Below are 22,180 nucleotides of genomic sequence, written 5' to 3' on the forward strand. Positions count from 1 at the left end.
ATCTGGTTGATCTTCTAAAGTCTGCCAGGAGGCTGACTTTACTCTGTTGCAGGTAAGTAATATTCGGCATTAATTTTTAAGTTATCAAACTACATCCAAAACTCACTTTGGTACAATAAAGTTTTTGAAATTCTTTACTGAACAGCTGGTGGGAGTAAAGCAAGGGCACAGATTGCATCTAGCTTGATTATCATATCTGGCGAAGCCAATTGGTAATGCATTATATATAGCCAGGGAGTTCTTTCTCAGACTGTTTTCCTCTCGCCAACTTGCAATATACGGCCTGGGACTTTGTAGGAACGATCCTAGGAATTAGTCAACACTTCTGTCATCTGTCACAAGACAAGAGCCTAAAGGCAATGACAGTTACAGCCATGCGTCACTCCTATCTATCAAGACTGCATGACTGACTTACCCTGAGCTAGAACTCCACACAAGATTTTATAGTGGCAGCTACATTATTACAGACATCTCAGTACCTGCCAGATGAAGGGAGTGTAGACAAGTGAGATTATTCAGTTACTTATTTTACATAATTCTACCTTAATCTACATTTTTAGTTTTGTATGGAGTTATCCTTACAACAGAGGTCCATAGATCAGTACTGGTTCCATGTATTGCAAAGCTGCATTCAGGCTTGACAATGTACAGGGGCGCTAAGTATTATGCTGGTAAATTGACTATGCTATGTGCAAATCTTAGTGTGTATTTATTTTTGCTGCGTTGCACATTATTCTAACCATTGTGCATTATGCATTTTTGTTTTACCTTACATAGGTGCGCTGTGCCTTAAACATTTTAAGTTGGCAGGTGTGGATGCTACAAAACAAGGTCAAATGTGAAATGTCTATTGCCATGTCAAAGGCTGCTCCACATGCTTTTGTGCTTATGGCAATTTTGCATGGGAGATGAGCCCCATAGCTTTTTTTTAATAATTTGTTGTCTTTAAACTATAAATAAACTTATTATTTTGCACAAGTACCTAATTTCTTGACAATACTATTTTAAACAAAGACAAAATAATCCATTTGATAATAATAATATATTTGTAAAACTTAAACTATTCAGTACCCTGGACAGATAAAGGTTAAAAATAAGGTCAAAATGTTTTTCATGTATATTTAAAGAAGACTTTCTCCTGTATTTGCACTGTAATAAAGTAATTATGCTTGCATTCGACAATCAGAAAATTGACCAGGGGTGTAACTTAATTAGTTAATCTTTGTTGGTATCACTGTCTTATAAAGTTTTACCAGAGGCCACATGTAGTCATCCTGATCACAGTAGTTTAACTATTATGTCCTCTACTTAGTGACATTGACATCACAGAATGAGAATAGTAGATTCATACAGTCTATGCAGTAGGTTAGTCCATGATTGCATGGGGATGTCTTCTCATCAGCTTGACTGGTCTCTGATAGGATATGTTACCGCTTGGACTTCCTTTAAAACTTTGTGCTAGTGCTCCAATATTATAATGTGATCTTATGTTTCTCCACCAAGAGAATGTTCGACCCACTTGTGGGCAAATGGACACACGAGGAGCTCATAAAATATCTTGCTTTAGATTAGTAAGGAATGATTTGTCCTCTCGTGTAAGTATTGTGGCATGTGCACTGCACTACAACGACACAAATATATTTTCTTTTGTGGTACCCCCACGAAAAATGCATTTTACAAAATAACTATTTAAGACCAGTTACAGTTATGAATGGGTGTGTGATACTTTTACGAGATTAACACATGGAAAGCACACATTAGTACATGTTTATAAAATATTATTACTCTGTCCTCCCCATTTTAAGATTTCTGTGTAATTATTATCTATCCTAAACCTCCTGTAGACACGTCTCCTAGTCTACATCTAAGACCATTCTTATAGTTAATTGTATGCCAGGATAGAAATACATCTCTTTTTACAAACCACAAGCTAACCTAACTTTTTTCCTAAATCAATAAAACTGTCACAATAAAAATACATAGCACTAATGACATGCAATTGCAGACAAAACACACTCAGTTAATAAAATTTGTATGGACTGTGTATTTTTGGCAGAAAGCAAACACACTGACTCATGTTTTATAAATGATGTACTGGGCTGTTACATAAAGTGTGTTGTTAGTAGATGGTATTACAAAAAGCTTGCAAACAATTTCCAGTTCCCACTTTTTAAAAGAGAAGTACACATACAATTTAATCTACATGATATATGTCATCTTATGGGCTGCCATTGTTTTAAGTCATTCAGCATTAACTCCAACAATGCCACAGTCTCTTACTGTGTAGCCAGAGGAAGCGGAGACGATAAAACAAGTTCACACCTCATCACATTACCTTTGAATCATCTCAATCAATCATATTATTTTAGGCACACCATCAACTCTTAAACTGATCTACATTAAATAGCAGTAACCATGAAATATTTAATAATGGTCACTTACCCTCCATATGGAATCCCAGTCATATTTTCATTTCCAGCACGGGGAAAGAAAGCTTTGCAATAGCCAGTAACAAAAAGCTTCTGAGGGAGTTAAATCTGCTACAGTAAGCTTAAATAAAGCAGAACACGTGGCCTCAGAGTTTACTGCCTGCATTCAAAGGCAGATGTTTCTGTTAAAGCATTGGGTTACTTCGCTCAGAACATTAATGCATTTAGCCACTGGTACTACCTCCATCTTTATCCAGAAAGGGAAAATATGGCCTATTTATAAATACAAAAGTATATCTTGAAAATCAGACTGGGGCATGCATTTATGATTCCCTTTCTGAGTGATTCATTTAGAAATGTATAGGAATTCTTAGTTCATAGTTAAACAACACAGTGGAACAAGTATTAAACAACATCCGAGGACCAAAAGCAACACTTTTCATCTGCTATATCTAGAAACTGCAGTTACCATCTGTGCCATGAAAATGTAACTTATTGATTTTACTTCTCACTACTTTTTTATGTTTTTATGTTGCCTTGGTCCTTTGCTACTCATTTGCAGATTCGCTACTTGCGCCACCTTATGTTTGGCAAGATGGGACTGGGGAGGGAGGGGCATGCAACACAGACCGAGCACAGTAAGGGTGTGTTTGCCTAATTGAGAACTGGGGTTTATCCATACAGAGAAGCATGTATGGCTGTCAGTAGCCATATCACTTGTGGATGCCTGAGGGCTGGCACAAATACATGCTCATGATGATGACAGTTAAATGCTCTAGATGGTCATGTCCAGCTAGAGCTGGCAACTGATTGCAGATTTACCTCTGAAGTTGATAGGTGCTTTCTTCATTGCATTTGTCTATATTATATGATTGTATGGGTCTATTTTTTAATTAATTTCTTGCTACTTTCATTCGTATACCAGAATGGAGGGTTAGAGAGCACTTAACTCCTTTCTGTATAAAGGTACAATGTACTACCCCAGTGCCACTACGCCCTCTCTCCTAACTCTGCTGTTGCCTAGCACAGAGATGATTTAATTGAGCGGTCCAATAATTGGCTAATAACAGCTCTGTTCCCTCTCCTACACTTAAGTCAGTTCATCGCAGGACATATAACTGAATGCCACCAAAATCTAATATGGCTGATAGTGTTTAATTTCCTGCCCTAAACTGAAATCCAATGTGCCAGCAGGCTTTGTATTGTATACTAGCCACAGGTTTGGCTCTACACAGCCATCATGCTGGCATAATGTTTTAGAGTAATTTCTGCTATAATACTGTGGCACTGTTGTCTAATGTGTTAATGGCAATAGTGGAAAATAGGTCTTGTGCTTGGGGAAAAGTGAGGTGCACATTTTGTCAACCTTAACTTTGGGTTTCAAATGTATTAGCAAGTGAAAGTCATGTGCCCCATATTTATATATCAGGTGCTTTGGTTAATAAAACCTTACGGGTTTTGCTTAGAAAAACTTTTCTGTAGTAAATATAGAATTATACAAAAATTAGAACATCGATAAATAGATAATAGGAACATTTTCTGCAGTTTAAGTACCTGTCCCCTTACAAGAGCTACACCAAGTCCATTTTTCATGTTTTGTCTTCTTAGCAGCATGAACGTGTATTATTAGCTCTGATCTGGGCCACCCCCTCTCCTTTCCTTTCAAACACACTGTAAATGAGTCGTGCACAACTGTTGCATGTGGCTTCCCCTTCGTAAGGCAGTGCAGCATGAAGCAGGACAGTTAGGACAAAGTCCAGGCAGCACAAGACAGCCCAATAAAACCAGAATTGAAACAGCTGGCAAACTGTGCTGTTTACTCGTACCTGTTCTTGTAGCTTGGACTACCAGTTCGTGCTACTTGGCTGATTTTTGGAATTTAGCTTTGAGCCCTTTTTGGAAAAGGGAAAGGTACTATACAGCTCCTGAAAGCCAAGCAATCAGTGAACACTTAGGGCTCCCTCCCATCATTAAACTAATTGCACTCACATATAATAGTTAGGCATCCACTAGGAGGGGTCCTGACTAATAGCAATCGACTACCCCTTCATTATTCTAGACTTTTGTTTTTATTATACTGATTGCCTCATTTAAGTATAAGTATAATAAATATCACTGAATGAGTCAAAAAAAGTTTATGGAATGAGAAGAAGAATGCATCAGAGGCCATAGAGTAATGCAGTGCAGATTATGTCTTATCATAAATTTACCAGGTATAAAGGTGACGTAGCATAGTTACAACTTTTGAATAATAAAAAGCATGATATTAACTGTCAAAACTTTTGCAGGATCTTGGATAGTCAAAGTGTATAGTGAGTGCCTAGTAATAAACTAAATGGTGGCCAACCACAGCTCTTGAGCCATATGCAGCAATTTATACCTTAAAATGTGAATCCCAGCCATGAGCAAGACCTGAAATTGCTGGAGATTTGTCGCCAGACAGCCCAATGACAAGTAAATAATGGACATGTTGCTAAATCTAATGAAATTTGGGGAGATCTGATGGCATGTGAGAAGGTCTAATGGCATATGAGGAGCATATTCGTTGGTCAGATGTGGCATGTTTGGAGGTCTGATGGCATATAATGGGCATGTGGGGTGATCTTGCAGCATGTGGGGAGGCTGATGGACATATGGGGAGATATAAAGGCATGTGGGGAGGTCTGATGGCATTTAAGGGGCATATGGGTAGGTTTGATGGCATGTGGAAAAATCTGATCGAATATGGGGAGATCAGATGAGTATGGAAGAGGGAAGTAAAGAGGGCAGGGGCTGGCTGGATTAGGGGGCAGTGGGGCATCTGCCCCCCAGGTTGGTCTCATAGTGGGATACCTTGGGCTAGGTCACTGGGCTATCTGCATTTTTCTCTTTTAAAATGTTCCTAATAGACTGTTGAGCCACGTTTCGACCCTCAGGGTAAAGTTTGCCAGCCAGCCCTTGTCAGAGGGGAATGTAAAGAGGTCTAAAGGGCATGCAAAGGGTTCTGAGGGGCATGAAAGAGTTATTTGGATAGGTTTGATAGAATGTGGTGAGATTTGATAACATGTGGGGAAATCTGATTGGCATGTGAAGAGGTCAGAGGAGCATGTTGGTCATTTATGACTTTTTTTCTCCCACTTCGACAGTTCCCTTCATAGCATTTGTGGATGTAATAGCAGTATGAGCTACTATGAAGAGACTTTAAGTAGCCCATTGAACCCTCCTCTGCTGGATACAGCAGTGAGGCAAGAGCTGTGCAATGCAGAGCTGAGTAGTTTTCATGATCATTGTGAACATTTTAGCAATGTTGTATATTTTCTTTTTTGTTTTTTTGTTTAGCAAAATATTGTAAATCATGTTTTCAGTGAATGTGTGTACGGTATATATATATGTGTGTGTTTATACTCTGTATAGGTATATACACACATATAAAAGGTAAAATTGGCTCTTTGTGGTATAGATTTTTTGTGGCTCTTCATCTTTAACTGGTTAGCCACCCCTGATCTAGAGGGTAAAAAAAAAAACAATTGGACTCAGAAAAGTGAAAGTACAGTGACACTATAGTAGCGCATGTTGTACCATAGTAGTACTGGTGGGCTACTTTGACAACCCTTGTATCCAAATGTTAATGTCTTTAGTGAGAAAGTATGATCAAGATTAGGTGTAAGTACCCAATTTTGGGTGCAAAAGTGTTTTTAATAAAGTTATCAAAATTAAAAAAATGTTGGCTAACTATGGAAGCATTTATTAAGACACAAAAAAAATTATACAATTCATGAGTAATTAATGTGATAAATTGTACATTAAAAGTAAAACTCAATGTTTTGTGGGTACATGGACCTGCTTCCTAGGAATTAGTCAAGGAGCTGGTGTTTCTGGGAGATGCAGCGGAGCGGCTGCAGCCACCAGCTAAGTATGAAATGCACCTGTAAATGTGCCAGCTCCACCCAATCTTATTTAAATATTTAGCAGCATTAAGCAAAATCTAATTTTTTTATTTGAGCACAATACGAGACATTTGAATTCCTCCAGCCTGTCTATCAAACGATGTAAACAGTTGCACCCATCCCCCTTGTAGTCGGTGTTGTTTTGACAGCCAGATCCATGTTATACCCATAAAATGGGTGTATTTCCGGCAAAATAGGTGAATTATGTTATAAAATTGACTACTGCTCTGTATGTATGTATTTTTGCACTTTTGAAACTGATGGTGTAACTGAAATATGGAGTGTTATTTTTTTTGGAGTGTAGGAGTAATCGTATAGAAGTGAGGTTAAAGGACTGGCTGTCTTTTAGAGACTGTTACAATACATTAGTCAGAGCTATAAAGAGAAAAACAGGCTGTGATAGTCAGACATTTTTATCAAATTCACTTGATAACAGACCCTGGATGCTCCTGCAGACGAGCAAATGCACTACAATGTTCACATGCTCTATTTCTACCATAAGGCAGCACAAAATAAATAAATATTCAATACACCAGAACAATAATTAACTGAAGTATATACATTTTTACCTCTCATTAGGAAGTATTCAGTAAACTGTCTAGTCATAAGGGGTATTTGTAAAGTAAAGGTTGGGAAACACCAGGTTTTATTTATCATCTGTATAATGTTGAGCTAAGAGTACTTACAGTAAATTTAATTAAATGAATAGTTTGATGGATTGCAATTCATTTATAACACCACAGTGGCTCATTTATTAAACTCTTCTGACTTATTTAATTTCAATTAGTAAAAAAAACTGATTAAATCTTCAGGAATAAATATTCCTCATTATTATATTGCTCTCAGTCATTTTCTGATACAAGCTGTAATTTTAACTCTTTATTAAGCCTAAAATGTGAAAATGGGAAACCCTATAATGAGGCTTACCGAGGTTCCAGGCAACGACATTTAGGGGGCAAAGTTTTACATTGGATCTCAGGATAAAAAATTAAAGAAAATGCACCTGTCTGTAACACATGCAAAATGTAGTTAAATCTACCAGTGGGGATGGATTATAATATATTCATTGCTGTAAATATTAAACTGTGTGAATTCCTGCAGACCGTACTTATTTCCACTGAGTCAGAGACAATGTTGATCCTTCGCAAACAACACAAAGATAAATCCAAAAATGTGCACCTATCTTTAGCATGACTGCACATTGGTGTGGATGTCTACAACATGGATACATTTTTCCTAATACTTGTAGCTTGTATATGGTGCTACTGAGTGGGCTGTTGTTAGATATGTTATGTTGAAGTCATGTGCAAGCTCTGCCTACTTCTGTTCTATTTGCCCACCATGTACTCCACTTTCCATGATCATTACCGTTTCTCCTTCTTTCAGTATAGAATTAAATATTTGTGGTGGTAAAATTATTAAGCTAAAGTGGTTAATTCAAGCGTGAAATATGTATAACAAGCCCATCCACAGTTACAGCATGTTAAATGAATCTTATGTAATAGAAAATGATCACATTGTGATGAAATAATAGAATAAAGCAGAAGATAAAATGAGGCATATCAGCTATACTTGTAGAGATATATAGACTATTCATGAAGTTGAACTAGAAACGAGTGACATGGTACTTCATCCTCCTTCACATGTGATTTTTAATCTTCAGCACTTATACTTTTTCATTTCAAAATGGGTTGTATTGCAGCCTCAGGACTTGTATGTCTCATGATCTTTGAGTCCCCCATGAACTACTTTTTATCATAGTAATTTGAAGGAAAATATGGAGTCAGCCATCTGTCTAAGACATGGCTGAAACTGGACCATACAACAAAACTATGATCCTAAGCACACCAGCAATCTACAACTGAATGGCTGAAAACAAAAAGAAACAATCAAGTTTTTGGAATGCTCAAGTCCAAACCTCAGTCTCATGTTGATGCTGCTTTGGGACCTTAAGAGCGCTGTGCATAGACAAATGCTGGATAAGATGAACAGAGTTATATTGAATATTGCTGAATAAGGTCTTTTAATGTGAAAATAAATGATATGAGGCAGAAAACAAAACCATAAGCAAGACAGAGCATTCACTGATAATACTGATAACATTGTAGTAAATTTGTTTAATGTACCTCATTAAACCAAGGTATTATAACCAAAAGGGCAGGTTAGACGTACATGGAATGCACATATTTATGTGCAGAATTCATGTTTTTGTGCCAAACTACTACGACTTGTTTTTATATAGACTACCATATTGTAGAAATCTTACAAATATCTAAAACTATGCATAGAATATTACAAATATTTATGTGCTCACTTTAACTTGTATGCAGTGAGTGACCCCATCAACAATCTGTCCGAATCTTGGCCAAAATTGGATCATGCAACAGAACAATGATTCAAGGCACACCAGCAAATGTAGAAATGAATGTCTGAAAAGTAAAAGGTTTTTGAATGGTCAGGTGACAGTTCAGATCTCAACCTCATTGAGATGCTCTGGGTGAGGCCTTAAATGAGCTCTGCATTAACAATACGGCCTCAAACATCAATGAACTGATGGAGTGTTGTAAGGAGTATTGGGCCAAAATTCCTCAAATACAAAGCAACAGACTGATAAACTCATAAAGGAAAAAAATACTTCTAGTCAGTGGCTGAAGGTAGTTCTACAATAGTGATAGGCAACCTGATTTCAAGGCCACATGTATGACCCTTAACCCTTCAAAAGTGCAGTATAATAACTTTAATCTCGGTAATACAAAAGTCTTCCCCACGTGTAAGTAAACCCCTCACTTACAACCGTATGACACTCAGACTTTGCTATATGCCGCCCTGACTGGATATATCAGTGTCCGCCCACTACTAAAATAATAATAATCATAACTAATAATTGACTAATTAAATGATTAATTTAAATTAATTTATTAATGCCAACCTAACATGATTGCTGACCTTGTCACTAAAATGGTGCAGACTGCTTGGAGCTGCAGATGGCCTGATAGCCGCCTGTTACACATCACATAATCATTCTACAAGCTATTTAATGGTGCTGTATGTTTACTTTTTTACACATGGCTTCTTCATGTTGATTTATTTTTTGTTCAACAAATAGACACAATAAAATCTGTTATGGGTTGTCATATGAGATCAGATTGATCAAAATTTAGAATTCGGTGGGCATGGTGGCGTAGTGGTTAGCACTTCTGCCTTACAGCACTGGGGTCATGATTTCAATTCCCGATCATGGCCTTATATGTGTGGAGTTTGTATGTTCTCCCTGTGTTTGCATGGGTTTCCTTCGGGTGCTCCGGTTTCCTCCCACACTCTAAAAACATACTGGTAGGATAATTGGCTGCTATCAAATTGTCCCAAGTCTGTCTCTGTCTGGCTGCGTGTGTATGTTAGGGGATTTAGACTGTAAGCCCCAATGGAGCAGGGACTGATGCGAGTGAGTTCTCTGTACAGCGCTGCAGAATTAGTGGCGCTATATAAATAGCTGCTTATGATGATGAATACATGATTGTTAATTATATCCTGATATGTGATAACATAGATTTGCAAAAGCGTGTGCATTCATTTCCACACGACTGTACATGCTTTCTATATTATGCAAGATGCAGTATGCCTTTTCTAGCACTAAGTACACAGATACCTTAACTAAGGGTCGCATAACTTTTTTTTCAGCTTCTGTCAGAGCCTGTCATGTGGTCAAGTGAGAACCTTGGCTCAGATTGACAATTCTGGTGGTGGTAGAGATGAGCTGGTTCTATTACGTCACAGCTCAGAGGTCAGAGCCAAACATCCAGTCTGACACAGAGGAGTAGAACATGCTGCTCTACCTCCCCCTCCTTGCTCCACACAAGGTAAGAAGTGGAGTGCCCAGGGCTCTTCCACCAGCCCTGACCAATGAGCATGCACACAGAGCAGAGTGAGTTGCTAAGATGCTGCAGGAAGCATCAGGAGGGAGGAGATGATTTTCAGGGTGGTGTTTGAGTGCTGTTTGGAAGTGGTAGTGCCTCAGGTGCCATTACACCTAGAACTGCCGCTAGATAAACCCTTTTCACAACGTATTGATACAGCAATACACACTGAAACTGAAGTGGACAATTGTCACATTTGTTTTAAATAAGTAATTTCCTTTATCAGTTATAGATGAATATTGGTCCACTTTTGACCAGGACAAGACAGTGATATGGGCTGTCAATAAAATACTTATTTATTATATCCAATTGAAAAAGGAGTGGCCTAATTCGAAAAAGTTTAAAAACGAAACGAAGAAATATGTGTTAAGGGATTCGTGGAGAGTTTTGGAGCAGTGAAGTTAGGAGAAAGTTTTGGCTATTGCATCAAAGGCAGAAAAAAACAGTCTAACTTAAACTATTGAGTGTGTGTGAAAATATAACTATGGATATTTAAAGGAGGAAGAACTGTGGGAGAGTCTGATGCAGCAAGGCTGTGCAAATCAGCAGGGTACATCTGCAGAAAAAACCTAAAGGAATAAGTGGGCAGAAACAATGAGAGAGAATTAAAGTAATATAGGATGAGCAGAGAGGGCACAATTCTTAATGTATTTGGAGATGAGCTTTCTTGTTTAAGTAAGGCCAAAGTAGTGTATGGATTTCTTAGACAGTGTCAGCTATAACATTAAGCACAGATATGGGGAAAAGGGCTCAATTGGTGCTAAGTGGGGCCTGAAAAGTGAAAATTGCACAACCTTGCTATATTCAACTTACTTCTACACTCCCCTGTTAATAAGGGAACACAAATGCATGATATGCGAAAATCTATATACAGATGCATTTTTGGTGCAAATGCATGGTATACAAATGTGTATCTTATACAAAAAAATGGTGTATGTTCAACTCTAAATATGGCCACAAATGAGGGAACTAATTCACATGGTGATCTCTATAATAAAACTGCAGAACTAATCACATGGTGATCTCTGTTACCATTATGTTTCCCAGTGAACTCCATTCACTTACAAAGCCCTGTGGATACATGGATGCATGTGAGATTATTTATGTTGACATCACAAGACAATATGAGGGCCTGTGACATTTTAAAGTTCAAGTTGAGCTATATGGGACATTGTGAGGCTCTATGGTGGCATTGTAAGTTTACCTCTAGGGCATATGAAGCAATGTGGTGGCATTATGAGGATATATGTATTTGCATTATGCCTTTATATAATTTGCCATGGGAATGGACAAAGGGTTCTTTTCTACCATGTCATGACATACTCTACCATATAATCTAAACATTTATGTTTTTAACATATCATTTATTTTAACACAGAGTGGGCTTAATTTATATAGGCACATATCTGTTGATTTTGAGCATATCGTCCGCAAAATCACTCTACTCATGCCTAGAACTGGACGATACAGCCGTAGATGCAGCCATGTCAGCTGCGTCTTCATATGCAAAGGACACTAACTACAGCCTGAACTGGGTGGGGGAGGGCATTTTGCAGTAGTGAATTTACAGTAGGGGCATGCCAAACTTAAGCACATGCACTCCACCCGTTCCTTGGATAACTGTGGTAATTCTACCGCTAATACACTGCCCCCCCCCTTCCCAGGATACGTGCTTTTATCAGACCCAGACCAATCCAGGGTGCCAGACAATGCACTAAATAGAGCCATTGTAATTCACAGCAAAATTCAAGTTCATCACTGAGCTTTGAATCAGCCTCAATTCACAAAAAAGTATAATATAGTTAGGTACCTTTAACGTAAAGTGCAGATTACAAACACTTTGTGCAATACTGATGAAACAGCAGCAAAGTGGAAGGTAATACAAACATATACACATCTATTTAGACATTCATGCTTACATTACTGTGGCTTTACAAAAGATACAAATGGCTAGACAACTGTTCCCAGGATTTAAGTAAAAATAATTCCACACATAAGAGGTGGAATTTTTTGGTCTTATGCCCAGGTATGCTAATGGCCTTCTTCTTATCACGTACAAGAACTGCTTCCACTGGTGCAGGACTTACACAAACAATATCATCCTCATCAACATCCTCATTAGCGCCCTCGTCAGCTACACATATATCCCCGACATCCTGTTGCAACTCCAAAGTGGCATCTGCAAATTGTGTATTACCGACTACACTTGGGCTGTTCATGCACACATCTGCATAAATGCTGAAAGGGGCCTTCACTATGGGTACACTAACAGACAGGTCAGGATTACACATAGCACTCATGAATAGACTCTCCTCAGGGATTTGTGTCATTTCTGCATCTGAATATACATTTTCATGTAGTGCCTTACTGTTTTCTTCCACTTCAGCTTTTACATGTAAAAGCATTGGGACACCACTTTTGAGTCTGAATGACCAGGTATTGCTTGGTCGTGAATGACCTTACAAGAAGATATCTCAGTGACAGTTGCAGATCTAGCACTCATAGAGAAAGGTGAACGCCTCATTCTTTGCTTGCCACCGCATGTGTAGAATGACATGTTGGCAATTTTATTTTCTTCTGCAGATAACTTTGCCTGGATTATAGGTCTTTTTTTCTTGTCCAAGGTAAAAGGTGTTTTTTTACATTTTTGTTTCCCTGGCTTAAAAATACTATGCACTTTAACATAGGCTTTAGCAGATGACGTAGAGGGATTACTATCATCATGACTGGTGCCAGCAGCTGCTTGGTGCTCCTGATCTTCTGTTTACTGCTGTGAATACATTTTGATAACACCTTACAATGTGACTGCAGATTCAGAACAACATTTCCAGCCCTATTATTTCTATTTCAGCAATGACAATTAGCAATTGAGCAATGGAACTCTCCTGAATGTCACTGGAGACTTTGAAGAACACTGCTACCCCTCCTCTTTCTTTTCTACCTATGACACTGCCTAATTGCACCAGAGACTGCCAAGAACTGTGCTACCCCTTCTGTGTCCCTCTGTGAAATGGTGTTGGATCGCCGTGGAGGGTGGTACTTATAAATTCCAAAACCCGTGGAGGGCGTGCAAAAGTACAGAGCCAGCTTGGCTCGTTACTCGGATCTGCTAAGTTCGGATATGTTTGGTTCTCTGGGAACCGGGCCTGAGCATCTCTGGCTATAACATGTGTTTGCAATCACGAGCAGCTGTAAAAATGTATTTTATATTCAGTAGACATTAACAACATTCTAATAAATGTATTTCATGAAAAAACAACAACTTTTTTAACTGTTTTATCATTAATGCCTTTATTATTAATAGATGACATTACTTCAAGAATTTTATTTTCCTGTGCGTTATTTTGCAAATTTATAATCCACATAGGTATTGTACGTGTCCTGCAGTTCATGTGTAGTAGAGCACAGCAGACCTGCCCCCGATTTCAAAAGTACTTGTATCTTGAGATTTGTGCTTTGAATTCAGGAGTTCGCAAAGCCTAAATAAGTGCGTATAATACCAAACACGAGTTCGGTTTAGAATATGTACAATTGAACGATTGAACTATTTCTTTCCAGCATATAGCTATGAGAGATGAAGATAACAGATAAGAAGCTATATTGTATAGGTGTGTACGTATGAATCGGCATGCTCATCTGGACCTTCAATCGTTTGTAAAATTGTTAGCAAATCTAGCCCAATGTCTCTAAGCTGTGGGTTTGAAAAAGTGGGGATGTTGCCTATAGCAACCAATCAGATTCTAGCTTTCATTTATTTAGTACTTTCTACAAAATGACAGCTAGAATCTGATTGGTTGCTAAAAGCAACATCCCAACTATTTCAAACCCGCAGCTTAGTAAATCTAGCCCATTGTATCTGAAGTATGATTGCATAGGTGTATACCCAGCTTGAGTATATCATACACCGGCCAAGTATTGAATTGTTCCCTTCACAGTGCACTGTTAGGATTCTTTTTTGCTACTTAGCATGATGGGAAATAATACACGTTCTGTGTGGCGTGACACGCATTATTTTAACCCTTTTATATTACAGCACATTATTGCATTTTCTACATTTTCACAGCACACTATTGCATTTTATTACAATTATAATTTTGATTACCCCTAGCTCTATTTCATTTTCAATTATATATCAGTGATGTGTGAATTTACAGACCTAACCCATTACACATTTCACTGAGTACTATATTTATTTCATGCTCACCATTAAGAAATACATTCATTCCCAAAAATGGAACAAACAGCTCCAGGCACTTTTCATACGAACCTAAGTGAATTTCAGTTATACTGCTTAGCACAGTCATATTATGCTACTGTACTATGTATGGCAGGCGAGATTGTGACACTGTAAATATTGTAGCAGTAAAACCGCCCACGTGGTCTTGTTCTTTACAAACAGAAGCAACACTGACAACAGAAACAGCTGGTTCAGCCTGTATGTGATCCAGCGTTTCCCTCTAGTGTTTGCTTTATAGCTCATGCAGCTCCTTTCATTATTATGTGACCTGGGATTCAGCCTTTCAAAAAAGTGTTACACATATAGATGTAATATATTACAAAAACATGAAAATGCTTTATTAATTATAATAATACGTTGTCCTTCTAATCTAAGCAATCTGATCTGTGTAATAATGATATTCAGCAGAATAAAGAGTAAGCAATGAAGACCACATTTACCAGAAACTCACATTACACACACCTGACTACCACACACCCTTTCTAACCTGTTCACTGTAATTGGTCTCAGCAGGCAGCCACAACTACAGTTAGTTTTCTTACTTTGTGGCATCTGTGCTGCACCCCGCAAAGCAGTTAGTGCCTGGTGCTACAGAGAGAAGTTTAAATGCTAGTTCTCAACCATAGGGCAGCCAACAAATGAATACAATGTTCACAATGTTATCATCAACTACATAATATCAATTTATTAAAATAAATCTGAATATATCCTTCTTTAAATTAATTACCCACATTAGTACTCTTTTAAAGTTCTATCTATGCCATTTTTTTTTTTTATTAAGTTATGCATTTCCATGCTGCATGTGCACACAAAATATAGTTAAGTGTATGCTGATGATACCCAAATCTATCTTTCATCCCCTGACCTCTCCCCTTCCCTTCTGTCTCGTGTCTCCTCCTGTCTCTCGACCATCTCATCTCTGATGTCCCAACGCTTCCTTAAACTCAATATTTCCAAGACCGAGCTTATAGTCTTCCCCCCTGCCAGGACTCTCCCACTTCCCCCCCCTCTCTATTTCTGTTAATAACACTACCCTCGTTTCTGTCCCCCAAGTCTGTTGCCTTGGGGTCATCCTTGATTCCTCCCTCTCATTTAAGCCTCACATTCTGTCCCTCTCAAAATCCTGTTACTTCCACCTTCGGAATATATCTAAGATACGTCCCTTTCTCACCACGGAAGCCATAAAAACCCTTGTTCCCTCGCTTATTATCTCTCGCCTTGACTACTGTAACCTTCTTGTCTCTGGCCTACCTGATTCTCGCCTTGACCCTCTTAAGTCTACCCTTAATGCTGCTGCCCACCTCATTTTTCTCTCCCGCCGCTCTATCTCTGCGGTCTCCCTCCAACAGTCACTACATTGGCTCCCCATACCCTACAGAATTAAATTTAAACTCCTCACCCTCACCTTTAAAGCTCTTAGTCAATCTTCCCCTCCCTACATCTCCAATCTCATCTCTACCTACACTCCTACCCGCCCCCTCAGCTCTGCCTCTGACCGCCGCCTCACTACTTCACTGATCACCTCCTCTCACTCTCGTCTTCAGGACTTTGCCTTGGCTGCTCCCCTGCTGTGGAACGATCTTCCACGTTCCATCAGGTTAGCATCTACTCTCAAAGGCTTCAAGCGTGCCATTAAGACTCATTTCTTTATTCAAGTCTATCAGTCCTCCTAACTTTCTTGTCCTGGCTCTCTCCTCTCTCTCTCCCCTAGTTAGTACCACCCTTTATGTGTCTCCCCCTTCCCTTTAGGTTGTTAGCTCTCATGAGCAGGGCCCTCTTTCCTTGTGTGCTCCTTCTACTGTTCCTTCACCCTCTGTACCTCTTGAACTGCTTCGCTAGCCCTGTTTTCCCTGTTTTATTAATCTTCAGCCTTCTTCTTGTTGATTTCTACTATCCCTTTCACTATCTCTCAGATATAATCTGATTTGCTTTAACCTGTCACCTGTGTTTGTATATATTTGTGTATCATGTTGTGTCTTGGTTCTGTTTTCTGTATATGTAATGTACTGCGCTGCGGACCCTTTGTGGCACCTTATAAGTCATAGATAATAATAATAATAATAATAATAATAATAATAATAATAATACTATTGGTATATACATTTTGCTGTAATGCTGGCTTACATCTCTTTACAACTGGAAAGAGACTGGGCATTTGAAATGTCATGTTTTTTAACATCCTCCTTGTAAAGGGACAAATCGCCCCGAACGGGTAACTGACTCCCCAATTTGTCTGTGTGGTATTTCATGTACAATTCTATGCTTTGTGTGATTGTAACCATGTACAATAAGCTGTGTTTTATGATAAATGGTATCAGAAAGCATGCTAAGGTGTGTTTGTGAACCAGTAAGTGTGTGAAAAGACAGGGACAATGATAACCTTTAAGCCAAAAAAAAGTGTGAATTTATACTAACGTTTGCGATTTCGAAAGTTTGGAATAAAATATAATGAAGACGCATTTGATCAGTATACAGTGCAAAGTTATCTGGTGGCTAGTAGCATAGATACCAACATTTTTTAAATGATTGGGGGTGCTTAAGTACCTCTGTCCCCCAAATGATTGAAAAGTGCCAAGCATAGATATGGACAGTGCTCAAGCATTCAGAGCACCCACAGACCTGGCACCTTTGACCATTAGACCACACAGCGTTCCTTTAGTTGACTATTATACAATGGACCAAGACTCAATCTGGTAGTATATAGTATCCTGCAATACAGATTGCACAATTCCACGTTCTAGTGACCAACGCACAGTAGAGGCTATTTCTAATGGCAAGTACATAAATCATGAAGCTAAAGTATTGTGGCCAGTATACAATATGTAAAGCCCCGTTTCTGTGAATAATATACAAATCAGATCCCATTTGGATGACCTACTATATATACATTGCACAGTGCACCCTTCTCTTATCATATGTACAATACATATAGACACCTCTGGTAACTATTTTATAATGCAGAACCTCATTCTGGTAACAATGTAAAGACCTCATAGACAGAGGGGAAGTTCAATGACAGCTCTGTCTTTTTGTCCCAGTTCAAAACAGGCAAATATTACTTTGGGAGATTATGATGCCAATACAGGAAACCAGCAGATATAGTGCTAAATAAATGGCTATGTATTCATTAGATTTCCAGCCCAATACACTGCAATTTTATGATTTTATAGTTTGAAAGTATTCTTTTGAAATTTTGATAATGTATGCTTTATCCTAATGGAATCCTTATATACAACTTTTATTATTTAAGAATTTATTACTGAATAAATAGATTACCTTTTTATGTCCATAAAACATATTTTATTGCATTTTGAATAACTACAAATACCTTTCAGTTTTTGGTCTTTAGTCAATTGAGATATTGGGAGTTACTTTTTGTATGTTATGTTATTGCCCACACTTTTCTTGAATGTACTACAGTTCATGGAGTGTAGGGAAAATGAATAATGCTATATAGAGAAAACCACAAGACATGTGATTATTTTCATAAAGTTGTCTTTGAAATACATATATTTTCATGTGTATTGAGGCCTGCTTTAATGCATCATTGATGTGCTGACACTGACACAGTACCTCAACATGAAAACATTTGACAAAAAAAAACAGGTTGTATCGCAATGATAAAAACAGAGCTGCCCTGACATAATAAATTATGATGGTGCTTCTTTATGTACCACTTGTGATTTGCAGGGATACCTATTGATTCCTACTGCACTGGGGTCATAAATGGACCCCTAAGGCTATCACCTCTACAGCTCTGCTATAGTAAGCCTGGGCCTCTGTAAAAATAAAGTCTGTACATAAATGGCCTATCTGGCAGCAAATATTTCAGATACACCATTAGGATACACCATCATCTATCTACCATTAGCTGTTCAGGTTTAAAAATTAAGTTTTTGGGTTTTTTAACCCTGTTGTCCATTGTTCTTACAAGGGCAACCCCCTCCCATGGCTTCACCTGATGGCATTTAGTTAAATATACTGAGACCTACTGATGTTTAAAAGAATGTTTTAGAAGCTAAGCATAATCTACTTTCATGCTAAATACTATAGTGTATAAGTTGGACTCCTGCTCATATGGCAGTCCAACACATGCTCTGGACTGCGTATGCTCAGAAGAGGCCCCATTCTGCTTTACTGAGAGCAGAGCTGTTGGACTGCCAAATTTTGCTAAGGAGGCCGATTATGTAGTGTTCTGTCCCTGCTCAACAAGTTATGTTTTTAGAATGTTGCTTGAGAGCATGCGGGATAATTACTAGCCAAATCTGTTGCAATATTTCACAAATCTGTTACATATGTCAGCAGCAGATTTTATGGGCTGGTCCAATTAGATATGAGAGTGAACCCAATCAACTTACTCGGAATTATTGACATTACTGAGGCATGTCATGACCAGTTGTTTAAAGGCACTAGTTCCTATTGAAATGATAGGATGCATTTTCATGAATAATTGTTCAGCCCATAAAATGGCTGCCTCTACTGTCTGCTGAAATCCTCAAAATCTGTGGTTTTAGTGGCACGTGATGACAGGGTTACACTATAGAACTGTTTGTACAAAGTGATCCATCAATGAAAGCATTCTCACAGGCAGAAATACTGGGTGGAGTTTGCAAGGTAAGTCACCTAATTTATTATTGAACTTTACAAAATGGTAAATATTTCTCCCTTAATCCATACTATAAAGCACTTGGATTTGCATTTGTCCACCCTGCACTGTGAAGGCAATGTGCTTCCTTAATATGTAAATGACTGATATGTAATAGAATAAAGCAATAAGCTAAAAAAGGTGAGTCAAAAGAATGAAGATGAAGGCTTTGAAAATCTGGGCAATGTACTAATCCTCCTTCATTAAAGAGAGATAAGACTCCAACAACAAGACCTTAATTTGCTCACATTATAATTAAAACCTGCTGTGTAGGGTGTTACATTTTCTGTAGTGTATGAGGGGTTATTATTATGTCAGCTTATCCACCAACCTATTGCAGGGAATGTCATAAAAGCGTAATAAAAATAAAGTGCACAAAATAATTCAAAAATTATGTTTGAAAGATAAAATAAAAATGGCACTGTAAGCCTAGATGAGATAATTAATTTTGCAGCTTGAATGAATTGAACTAATGAGAGTGGTAAGTGGTATATATACTATTTACATAGGTTGCATAAACAGTCTAGTAGTTGTCTCTTCTTACTCTTGTGCTCCCATTTGTTGATAGTTTAACATGAAAGAGGTATGCAGAATCTTACTATAATGCACTTTGTGCTCATTCATTGACAATATAATAATAATGAGACAGTATCATAATTTGCAGTTTAGACTTTAGTTCAACGTTGCTAAAATCTGCAATTTGTACTAGATTATGACTGTGTCCAGAAGCTGACAATCGGGCAATTTAAGTGACTTTTCAAAGCACATTTATATTTAATTCATGTTCACACAGGTGACTTTTAACGCAGCTACAAATTGCAACATCTGCAAGCAATGGTAATCTATGGGTAAATCTTCATGTAATTTACATGGACGTGCCTTCAATGATATTAAAAATCGCTGAGAATCTACAACTTATTCCCTGGATTCTTCACATAAGCTACTTTTTAGCTACAACTTGTCATTATTTTCATTGGGACAGTTTCAGTGGGATAGATTACAATATATATACAAAAGGAAAAATAGATATTGCAGTAATTTGTAATCAGACTAACCCAGAACATTGCAATGCAAATATGTAATTCCTTTCTTTTGCAACTTGTACTTGCTATAAAAGCTACTGTGAATCCAATAGAAAGATTAAAAAACACCTGGTCAGATTGTTTTCATTATTTGCAGCGTAATTGTGACATCAGGAACCTTAAATTATTCAAACATCTTGAACACAATAGACCCCAAGGATAATACATAAAAGGATCTGCTGTCCATGGTGCTGGAATAATTTAACATATTCATTTGAAATCTATAGATGTGTTTAATAACAGGGGCACATGCAACTAACTGGACTGCTATTGCATTTTAATCTACTAGAATTTTTTGGGGTCTGTTACTGATTAACTTCTGCTAAGATGTCTAGCCAGTCTGAACATCTTAGGAGATGTAGTTCACCAGCAGCATTAGTATCACATGTTACTAATTCTTGTCTTAAATGCACCACTGTCATAACTATAGCAATACCCTCTAAGACCACATTCTATATAAAAAATATACATAGCAGATGGATTTTCATTTACCTGGCTCAGTTATATGAAGTGTTTGGTCCGATGGCAACAGTAAAAGAAACTCTGAGCAAGTTCTCTGTTCCAAATCAGCCACTTGCTTCTTGCAAAGATCTTTGACGATGTGAATAGCCTTGTGACACAAGTTTGCATCTTCTCCTGTTGCCGTATTCATTTCCCACACAGCATCCTTCTCTGCTCTGGCTTCACCCTCTGTCTTTCCAAACCAACCAAAAGATAGAGGGGGGGGGGGGGGGGGGGGGGGTGGAATCAACAATTCATAGTATTAAAAAAAAACATACTACTGTCAGGATTTTAAAATACTGCACTGTATGGCTGCAACATCCACAGGGAATTCAGGTATTGAAGCATTCATTGGAGTTCACAGAGAGTCTGATTGTCTTATTGCCTGAGATCAGATATCTCATTTACTGCTGAGGCGGTTCTCAGACCAGATCCTCCTACTACATTAAATTGTTTGATTCTGTAATGCTACATTTTTTTCTGTAGCAGCAAAGCAAAGAGATGTTAACCTCTTAATATCTCAGTTTTGTTTCTATTGGCTTCAAGTGTACCATTTACAGCTGTGCACAAACCCTTACTATAAATCTTTCAACAAGCTATTTTGTGAATTGTTGGTTTCTGCTGGGCAGCTAGATAACACGGCTGCACAGCAAGAGAAAACAGTAATATTATGCAATTACTGATGCTCTGTCTCTCTCATTAGGGTAGTATTACCCTAAAGTATAATTACACCTGACATTTAGAATATCTAATAAATGTCTTAAAATGTATGTGTTGTCTTTACCAATTGACCTAATTATTTTGTCTGTGCTCCTTTTAAAAATAATATACGGTACCTACTACAACAATGTTATATATTTTATTGTCCATAAAGCAAATTATTAATTTTACTCGGATGTTGTATGCATCTTTGATTTATGTAGGATTTGCATGATAGGCAAAGGAAGATTTACCATATGCTTTTCTCCTTAGATGATTAGCCATTGATTTCTGTTGTGTCATATCACATGCTGCCTTCTGATGTCACTCTATATTACTCTGTGATACCATACTCATCAGTTGGATGGGGTTTTAAATAGCAAATGACTCATTAAGGGATTTGACCATGTTATAAGTATTTCAAAATCGATTAGATGAACAACTAAACTGTAATAAATATATGTGCACATATAAGCACAATAATTAGGAAATAATTTATCTTGTGTAATTTCTCCAGGGAGTAATCAAACAGCATGAACAATGTCAGGAAGGAATATTTTTCTGTAAAGTTAAATTAGTAGGTTATGGCTTGTTGAACCTTCTTTTGAGGCAGCTTTGATACAAACACGTGAGAAGGGCTTAAAATAACGACCTTTTCTTAGATAAATAGTGCCACTATTAAACTATACATTTTTCATGGCTGTTAAGTGTATTGTATGGGAATGCAGAGATTGGTGAAGGATCTGA

This window comes from Mixophyes fleayi, chromosome 2 (assembly GCF_038048845.1).
Source record: "Mixophyes fleayi isolate aMixFle1 chromosome 2, aMixFle1.hap1, whole genome shotgun sequence".
Taxonomy (NCBI): domain Eukaryota; kingdom Metazoa; phylum Chordata; class Amphibia; order Anura; family Limnodynastidae; genus Mixophyes; species Mixophyes fleayi.